The following is a 10,506-nucleotide window of genomic DNA, read 5'->3' on the forward strand; positions in this document are numbered from 1 at the left end:
CACTTCCCTGTGCAGCAGCAGCATTTCTCCTACCCCCCTTTCCCTTCACGCGGTCTGGCCTGCTCCCTTATTCCCTTACCGCCCCCCCTTCCCTTCCCGCGGTCCCGACAAACCTGCTGATTCCTGCAGCGTCTGCAAGACTCTACACATGCTGCTTCGGGTCCTTCTACTGCCCTGATTTACTCTGGCATGTCCCTGATGACATCATCAGAGACGCGGCAGAGAAAATCAGGGCAGTAGAAGGCGCCGAAGCAGCTGTGTAGAGTGCTGCAGACACTGCTGGAATCGGCAGGTTTGTGGTCGGGACCGCAGGAAGGGAAGGGGGAGGGACGGTAAGGGAATATGGGAGCCTGTCAGACATCGGAAAGAGATGGGAGGGTCAGACCGTGAAAAAAACGTACCGAGTGAGTGGGGAGCCAGCAAAGGAGTGTTTTTGTTCAGCGCTTCTCTTCCCGGGCTGCTATTTGGTTTCTGCTGCCACGAGCGTGGGGTCGTTTTAAGCACGCATGCATACTCTGCAGGCCACGGAACTACAGATCAGGCAACACGGTGGTAAGAGTGCGCATGCGCATATAGCGTTTTATTATATTAGATATTTATTGTAAGACATCCTGGGCAGGACATCCTACACCATATAAAAGCTGTATTTACTATTCCTGTTATTCTTGCATTGGTTATAAGTAGAACCAAGATCAAAATTTGGGGGAACCCTCCCTACTTCATCCATAAATCTCTGAAGAGGGACTCAGCTTTTTATTTGTCAAATGCTGTTAAGATATACGAGTTGTGGAGAACAGTAAGGTTGGAGGTAGATTCATATCTCTCAAATCACTCTTTTTGTGGTCTAAGGAAGTGTGGAAAATTGTTATTGATTATGATACGGTTTCCTTTTTTTAAAATTCTTTGCTGTATTTCTTTAGCAAGAATGTATATTTTCTTGTAAAATTTGCAAAATTGATAAATAATAATAATAACAAAAAAAAATATCAGCTAGGAGCGTTAATCTAGGTGCTTAATGGCAGGCACTTCTGATTCTACAAACGGCGTCCTGACTATAGGTGGTGGTAGATGTCCTACCGCCATCTCACCAGCCAATCGGGATGCATGTTTTAAAAAAAAAATCCATGCGGTGAAGGACGCCTACAATATAGGTGTCTGACTTGCACCTATGGAGGCATCTAGGTATGTCACTCAAGGCCAGTGTGGGCATGGTAAGCATCCCTATGCATCTCTGTAGGCATGAGACAGACACCTTAAATGTAGGCTTGTAAAATGCTGGCCTATATTTAAGGCATTTGTTAGACAAAAAGAAGCAATTCTCTAAAGCAGGGGTTTCAAAGTCCCTCTTTGAGGGCTGCAATTCAGTTGGGTTTTCAGGATTTCCCCAATGAATATGCATGAGATCTATTAGCGTACAATGAAAGCAGTGCATGCAAATAGATCTCATGCATATTCATTGGGGAAATCCTGAAAACCCGACTGGATTGCGGCCCTCGAGGAGGGACTTTGACACCACTGCTCTAAAGGATGCTAATGCGTGATGGACACGTGATCAGTGGCTGCATCTTAGGCGACTGCCAAGTTCATCATCTTTTAGAGAATCAGGCCCTTAGTGTCAGAAACATATATAGGAGATGTAAAGACCTCAACTTCATTGTTACTCAAAACTCAAATTTAAAAATGGGGAAGGCTCTTTATTTTGAGTAAATTATTCATCTTATTCTTTAAAGCAAATGAAAGGCTGTATCCAAACAAGTTACTTGTACTCTGAACTGGGATTGCAATGCAGAGGGCAACCTAATCACAGAGGAGTATGTGCAAAAAATCATTATCCTGCTACATTATTTCCAGTGTGAATATTAATATATCCTAATTACAAGCATTGTTTTGCATCCTCCAAATCGCCTGTACAAGGACAGTGTTGTCACCTGAAAAGATCATATATACAGGGTGACCTACTGCAGCATACTGAATGGCACAATAGGTTTGACTAGTGTGTGCATCCTGATTAGATTCAAGAGCTCCCCAAAGTCCTTCCTAAACAAAGACGCCTTTCAAAATTAAATCTTTAAATGAATAATGTTTTCTTCCTAAAGAAACATAAATTATAGGAGGCTCCAGACATTTTTCCTGTTAACCCAATTTGTATTTCCCAGGCCTGTTTCTTTCCTATAATTATTGTAGTTCTACCCCTGACCCTTCTGTATCATGTTGGGCCTTATTTGATCTTGTCTATGTTCTTAATCTTGCAATATTGTATCCCTGCTTTTAAAATGTACATCACTTAGAAGTATTATAAGTGATATTATCAAATTTTAAATAAACCTGAAAACCTGAAACTGAAAGAAATGAAATTACAAGGAGTACAAGCAGTGGGGTAGTAAGGGTGAACGGTGCCCGGGGCTGTGGTGCCCCTACCCCATCCTCTTTCCCACCCCCCCTGCCCCAAGCGCGCTCCCTTCCCTGTACCTTTTTAACTTCTCCGGCATGAGCAGCATGCCCACGTCAGTATTGGCTTGCCCTTTGACGTCACTTCCTAGGTGTGGGTCCCAACAGTGACGTCAGAGAGAGAGCACTGATGCCTACGTGGGCAGCAACCTCACGCCGGGGAAGTAAAAGAGGTATGGGAGAAGGCAAGGGATGCGTGCATGCGGCAAGGAGAGGAGAGGGGAGGGCAGAGAGGAGGAGAGGTGTGTGACAAACCTAGCTCTCCTCCTAGCTTTGTATCAGGTCTAACTAGGAAGAGCAGAAAGCCCCTATGCAGGAGAGCTGACCAGGTTGGCTCTGCTGAATATGTGAGCGCTGACCTCCCTTGCACCAAGATTGGTGAGTCAGACAGTGACTGCCAGGGAGAGTACAGACCAGCTGCAGGTTACTTTTCCAAGCCGGTTGTTAGAGCTCATAAGACAGGGAACAGGAAACTACATCTCCCAGAAAGATAGATACCTAGTAGGAAGCTGTCATGTGACCTGTCACAGCTGCAGAAGGAGCTTTCTCCCTTCCCCCTCTTTAGAGCAGGGAGGGGTGATTTGGAGCCTGTTAAAACGAGGAAGCTGAGACCCAGAGAGGGGGAGGAGCAGAGGAACTGGGAACGTGATCCAGAGAGGCAGCGTGATTTCTCTGCCCGGCTGAATGCTGATGAGCTGGGGAAGAATGGGAGATGATGGATCTTTCTGAAGAGTCTGAACCCACTGTTGAGAAGCAGTTTGAAAGCTGTGAACCTATAGATATTGGTTTGTCCAGTAAGCCTGGTGAGAGGCTAGAAGTCATGGGCACAAGCTGAAAAGGTGGGAAGTGTTTGATACTTTTTCTTACCTGTTTCTTTTGGTGAAATCCTGAGACTGAGTTATTTTTGGTGTACAGCAAAATTGTCTCACTTTTCAGAGCTAGGTTGTGAAGAATGTTGTTACATTGTTTTTGTTTTAAACTGCTTGAACATTTAACTACAGAGCCTTTTCCTTATGCTCTTCTCCCCACAGCTGGAGACTCATTAGCTACTGATAAGCTACTGCAGGGAACGTCAGCCACGGAAGAGCTCCATGTGTATAAGATCCTTAACTGCAGTCAGCCAGTGCCAGAGTTCCCTAGCTTTAGCAGTCTACCTTTTGAGCTTATGAAAAGTTTATTTTCCAAGCTACAAGAACTGTGTATATTTTTCTTTACTGCTCTTTCCCAGGAAAGAGAGCTGTGATGAACTTACCTTTACCTATTAAGGCTGGTGAAGAGGACTGAGTGGTAAAGACAAGTCCAGCCACGATTTTGTTTTTTGTGTTTCTTTTTCTTTTGGACTTTGAAAATAAGAGCCATTTTGACGGTTGTACAACCAGTGTGGCCAGGTTGGCCCAACATTGTATGTTGTGGTTTTTGCACCAAGGTATTGAGAAATATTACAGTCTTCTAAGAACTTCTGAGCAACCTGACTCTGGGTCAGGAATAAAAAGTCTATTTGCATTTTTTGACTTTTCTGTATGTGTTAATTCCTTGTCTGTTTTTACTGTGGTTATTTTTACCTGCTGTTTTCACCCTAAGCTGAAGCCTAAGGTGCCTGAAGGATTCCCTAGTTAAAGGGAACACACTAAGAATAATATTGGTTGCTGTGGCCCTGGCTCGCTGCACATTTCAAGAGCCCGCAGGTTGCGATAGGGGCTGTGCCCTTAGCAGGACAGTGCCTGGGGCAAACCACTTCCTCAGCCTACTTACTACACCACTGAGTACAAGAAAGACACAGTGGTCCTTTTACTAAACTGTGGTAAGTGCTTTGGCACACTTACTGCACATTAAAAGGGCTTGCAGTGAGGCATGCACTGCCATCCCAAGGTAAATCTTCCTATTTGCATGCATACACTGCATGGTAACATAAGTTTTCATAATTATCTCTAAGAGGGTGTGTTTGGAGGGGTGGAGGTGGAATGGGGATGTGATACCACTAATCAGTTAGCGCGTGAGGCGTTGATGTATGCTAATTGATTAGCACTGCGGTTGCACATGGGCCCTTACTGCCTATAAATAGGTGACAGTAATGGCTCACACGATAACTTTGTTTAATGGCTCATGGCCATTAAATAGGAAAATGGGAAAGTCAGCCATTTTCCAGCCATGGCACAAGTAGCCTTAGCATGCAGAAAAGCTAAGCATGCTAAGGCCACGTTTGCCACGGCTTTAGTACAAAGACCCCATGATCAGATTTAATAAACAGAAAATTTGTATAATTTTACAACACCAAATGATTTAGGTAGAAAAAGGATGTAGCAGAAGCAAAGACGGTCTACAGTGGGTAGGGGCCAATCAAGCTGGTTTGATAGGATGCAGGAGGGAACTAAGATGGATGCTTGCATGTTTATCAATGCAAGATGGCAGCATACTCAGAAAAATAAAAGGTGTTTGGGGGGATTCTAGACCTTGCATGGGATATATCCCATGTCATTCTCACATGAAAATGAGCAGAAAAACACATCTCATGTTTTGTTGTAGACCAATAATAGTGCACACTCTTTGGAACCCACCACACATGTTCAAACTAGTGCACATGACCCCTACCCGGAAATAGTGCGCTCCCTTTCCACATAATGTGCTCTATTATCAGCAAATAAAAAATAGTTAACGAGCACAAATCAAACAAAAATTCTCATACATGATAAGGATAGTGACACAAAACAAAAATTCCTGGTTGGCCATCCCTACTGAATGGTTTAGCTGATCTTTTTCTTCTGTTACCTACTGTTTATTTATTTTCTGTATTTAAAACTTTTTTATACTGTGTACAAAAATACTAAACAGTTTACATTAATTAAAACATAAATAACATAAAAACAAACTATGTCATAAAATTTACATAATTAAAGTTCTTCTCTTCAAATGTCACCTAATAAATTGCAAGATTGCAGTAGCAAACATGATTAAACATTCTTTTCTTCAAATACCTACTAATAGATCACAAAAAAAGTCCAAGTCTCAAATGCCCAGAACCAAAATCTTTTGGACATGGGTGGGACCAGCATTGTGATGGACTGGCCACCCAGACATGGCAACAGAGCAGAGGGGCCAGTCCATCACAATGCTGGTCCCTCCCATGTCCAAAAGATTTTGTTCTGGGCATTTGAGACTTGAACAAATTTTTGGCCGAAATAGGTGTAGTGGTGGACTGGACGATCAAACGCCTGGAGTACAGAGAGATTTTCAATCAAAAAAATATTTTAGATGTACTTTTCAAGAATGGACATTTTAACGCTGCCGACTTTGGGTGAATAGCGCCCTAAGTCCAAATCGGACTTAGACGTATGTTTTGATTATGCCCACTTGTGGGTTATGGGGCTACAAAGTGAGGTCAAAGGAAAAACCAATGTGAGCAGCAGGCCAGAGAAGCTGCTCGCGCTGGTGAAGATTTAAAAAGGTAAGGGAGTGGGAAGGGAGGGCACAAGGGTGGTGTGGGGGCATGGAAGGATCGTGGGCTGGTGCTGAAGGAGCGGAGGGGGCGGGGGTCACCTCTGCCTCAGATGCCTCCTACCCATGCTATGCCACTGATGGGAGGGGCATGGATATTTTTCCAGTATATATGTGCACTATATAGAAAACTATAAATTATGGACTAAATTCAGTAAATAGTGGCAAAACAAATGCATGCTGAGCACTATTCTGTAAACGGTGCTCTGAGCTGAGTGTCATTTAAAGAATAGTGCATATTACAACGATCCCCAGCTAGGGTTACCAAATGTCTGCATTTTTCTCTGGATATGTTCTCCTTTTGAGAACATGTCCGGGGGTCCGTTTGGGTTTTGAAAACCCGGGGGTCCGGGTTTTCAAAATAAATCGCATAGGGAAGGGGCATGCGTGGATGCAATGCAGCGATGTCGCACGCACGTGCGCCTGTGCGTGACATCATTGCGTCACATCTGTGCATGCACGGATGCCTTCCTGCCCAATGAACAGGCAGCGGGGGTGGGGCTGGATGGAAATGGGCGAGCCTGGAGGCAAGTCTAGGGGTCCAGATTTAACTGACGTTAAATCTGGTAACCTTATCCCCGCCCAACTATTACAAACCGTAAATGCGAGATGTACTACACTCTTCTCTGTCAGCGCCCCCCCAAACGTGGAACTTACTACCTGCTCAGATAAGAGAAGAAAAGAACCTTGAGAAATTTAAATCAAAACTAAAAAGTTTCCTATATAGAGACGCCTTTAACTGATTAGTGAGTTGACATTCCCAACTGAAGTAGGCAAGCACTAATCTAATATACTATAACCCCCTATTGTTCTATCCTTATTTGTTCTCTTTACTGTATCAAATTGTAGTTCTTCCCCGATTTCCCTTTGAAGTGTATGTTTGTCTATCCCTACATAGTATGTTCCCCTCATTTGAAAATTATGTATTGTACATCGCTTTGTAATCCTTGAAAAAAGTGATTTTATCAAATATGAAATAAACTTGAAGCATGAAGATTTACACCTACTGAAGCCTGGTGTAACTCCCCATGCCTAAATTAGGTGCAGATCCTCCAAATTCTATGCTAGTGAATACACCTGACTCCTTTTTAGTTGCGTGCTAAAAGAGCTCTGTGTGCATCTTTATGGAATAGTACTTAGCAAGATGTATGCATAAATCAAAATTATTGCCAATTAATGCCAATAATTGATAGTGCCCAATTATTGGCACTAATAAGCTTGTTATTTAATTAACTTGCATGTGCAAATTGGGCGTGCACCCATATTTTGCTCACAATTTATATAGAGTTCCTTTACATGTGACCATTTAAGCCTGACATTGGCCTGGTGGAAATGGTTATACCTAAATATAGACTCGCCAATTTGGGTTTGCATTAGTATTCTATAATGGTATCATGGGGCCATTATTGAACTGGTGCTCAGTGAACAGCATCGTTGTGCCCAACTGAAGGTGCCAAGTTATAGAATTTGCCCCCTAAATAATTTGCTTTTTGGATGGCTGATCTAAAACATTTACAATTTGTATCTGAAGAGGGGAAGTTGAATGTTTGCCTTTATATTACACAGTAAATATCAGAACTATTTAGGGAGAGTGTGGCACAGTGGTTAAATATTGGCACACCTAAGAATTTCTGGCTTTCCTAATGTAGCTAGGATGTAAAGTTACCCATAAATTGAGAGCTGTCAGGGTATCATGACTATGCTGTACAATATTGCAAAACCACAGACAGACCTGCCTTCTACCATATCAGCATTAAACAATTATAGATATCCAAGAGAGCTTCAGGCTGCCCCGAGAGATAGAGAGAGAGATAGAGAGAGAGTCTAAATCAGGTTTTATCCAAGCTTGAGCAATGCTGTATGGAATAACAAGGAAAAATACCCTTTCCAGGGCTGGTTCAAGGGACTATAGTACTCTGAATAACTTTTGGATCAGTGACCGCCCCCCAATCTAGCAGCTCCCTCTCTTTCTTATCTCCTACCCTAATGCTGATGATAAAGGGCACCAGAATCCTGAGGTTGTAGATTCAAACCCACACTGCTCTTTGTGACCTTGGGCAGGTCACTTAATCCCCCCATTGCTCCAGGTAGTTTGTGAGCCTGCTGGGACAGACAGGGAAAAAAATGCTTGAGTACCTGAATAAATTCATTTAAACTGTTCTGAGTTCCCCTGGGAGAATTGTATAGAAAATTTAATGAATAAATATTTTGACTTTGCTTTCCAGATTTTATAGCGTCCAAGTGCTGGATTGTACTGCCAGTTCTTAGCTTCACTATTCAAGACAATAAAGCAGAGAAATAATGTGTTTGGAGATGCTGAATAAGACATGGATGTGAGTATAATTTCAACAGATCCTGGGTGTTTGAGTAAACAGAATGCAGCTGGAAATAGGGTGGCAAGTCATCAAATCTTTTCTGAAATTTCAGACTGTGTCGCGATGGAGAGGCATCTTCAAAGGCACAGTACTTTCTTCATTACAGTATATAGCTTAACCTGATGACCAGAATGGATGAGTCTCTGATATTCAACAAACAGAATCCTGTATGATTTTTACCTTTCATTATCGCCTTCTTTTGAAGCAAATTAGAAGACATTAACTTCACAGCACTGGAGCTCTTCATCTGAAATCAAATAATTTTAGCCTTTCCTGCAAGTTTATTTTCTCTTACACTTTATTTTCTATTAGATGTCTGAATGTCATGTTTAATTATTAGAATACATTAAACATTTTCATAAGCTTTTGGTGTTATTTTTTTTTTTCTTTTTATGTGGGAATCAATTTTCATATTCACCGATCCACAGAATCATTGGAATTCTTTATTTTTCTGTATTAGGATCCCAAAGGTACATTTTCCCTTTGTATTGGGATTTCATTTAACCACTCTTACTGTTTTTGTCTTTTCCATTTTAAAAGACTTTCAGAGATAAGGGACTGGCTGTCTCAGCAGGATGGATATGTTAATTTCGGAGTCAAGGCAGCATTTATTGAACAACAAAATAACTCAAGGAAAAACAAGCAGTTTGGGTTCCTGACCTCAGCATAAAATAAAGTGTTTTTGGCTTCTAGCTACAATGAGGATTTTAATAAGGTTGAAGTTGCACTATAACATAGTAACATAGTAAATGAATGGTCCATCCAGTCTCCCCTTTAGTTATACCCATTAAAAATATATGATTAAATTAACTTGCCTCTTCTTTGGTATTTCTGGGTCATAGACTAAAGTCCACCTGGTATTGTCTAATTCTTACTGCAGAGCAAGGTTGAACAAAACACCTTAATCCCTAAATTGTGTCTCTAGAGTCTCTGGCAGTTTGGCTTTTAGGCTCTTGTTCAGAGACACTCCCAGAGATTTAAACACTGTGGAGTTAATATTGAGCCATTGTGGTTATTGGCTTAAGTTAAATGGCCATGTGCTTGACTTAATCTATTGATTCAGTGTTACTATATAGGTACAGATAATTTATGTGGTGGGCTCTCATGTTATCCCCAGGGATAGGGTTCTGACATTGGGAACATTGTGTTGCATGAGGGACCTGTAAAGGGGGGGAGTTATGCCACTAGGGGGGCTTTGCATCAGAGGGGTTGTGCCTTGAAAGTTCTGCAAGGTGGGTTCTGGGTTGAATTGGATGTCAGAGGAAGGGGTGATCAGTAGGGTGGCAGACATCAGCAGGCACATCGGTCTCTTCCAGTAGGCACTTATGTGTGCCTTGGCATAGCTGCAAATGTTGATTTTCATCATTTGCAATACAGGCGATATGGGAAATCCACATCTGTGTTGTACGTCCACCCCGAACACTTGCTCACCCTGCTCTACTCATACCCTGTGACAGGGTGGAGTACCTGTCACTGGTCAGCGGAGGGAGCCTGTGCAGTGGAGCTCATTGAGCCTGAGATAAGAGCTAATCTGCATAGAGCTGCAAGTGCTGCTGAAAGATGTCCACTCACTCTGAGTGGACTGTGGTGCTGAAAAGGACAGATCCCACTACAGAGAGTTCAGAAAGCAGCAGTTCCTTTGGGAGCTGGACAACTCTCAGGAGGAGGAATGTTGGCCTCTGGCCTAATTTCTGGGAAGCCCTTAAGGCCACTGTTGACCAGCTGACATGGGGCTTGGTGCAGCAGAGCAGTGTAGAGTGGCCAGGCTGACCAGTCCTGATAGCGGGGACTGGTTCAGCAGAAAACTGGAAGCCCAGTGGTGGGAGGCTCTGCAGGGACCTGGCAGGAAAGTGCTAAGAAGTAGGCAGAGGACCCTGTAAAGCCTAGAGTTGAGGAAGTGGCTCAGGCTTGATGACCGGCAATGGGATCGGTAAAGAAGGATCCAGGTGGTGGGGACCCAAGAGGCAAAGGAGTGAGAGACTGGTGGTGGCCCCACAAAGAGAGTCCTTAGTGTGTGCGTCTACAATAAGATGACTGAGAGGTTGGGAGAGCTCTTAATGAGTGCAGGATAAGGCGACTGAGCAATAGAGAAGCTGGAAGAGTCCAAGATTGAGGGGGAAGGACTGAGAGCTGACACGCGGAGAGGGACCAGCTGGGACAGTGGTGACCAGTGGAGAGACCAGTAATGGCA

The 10,506-nt window shown here is 43.1% G+C and overlaps 1 long non-coding RNA gene across 2 annotated transcripts; it reads left to right on the forward strand.

Moving 5' to 3' along the window:
* Positions 1 to 293: 293 nt before the first annotated feature.
* On the forward strand, positions 294 to 8,602 carry LOC117363080. Of its 2 annotated transcripts, XR_004539970.1 has the most exons (4): positions 294 to 552; positions 3,480 to 4,317; positions 8,166 to 8,273; positions 8,368 to 8,602. It is a non-coding gene; the product is annotated as an uncharacterized LOC117363080 (long non-coding RNA). The 2 variants fall into 2 exon arrangements; XR_004539969.1 differs by having other exon boundaries at positions 8,166 to 8,602.
* Positions 8,603 to 10,506: the final 1,904 nt, after the last annotated feature.

This window comes from Geotrypetes seraphini, chromosome 6, assembly GCF_902459505.1.
Source record: "Geotrypetes seraphini chromosome 6, aGeoSer1.1, whole genome shotgun sequence".
NCBI lineage: Eukaryota > Metazoa > Chordata > Amphibia > Gymnophiona > Dermophiidae > Geotrypetes > Geotrypetes seraphini.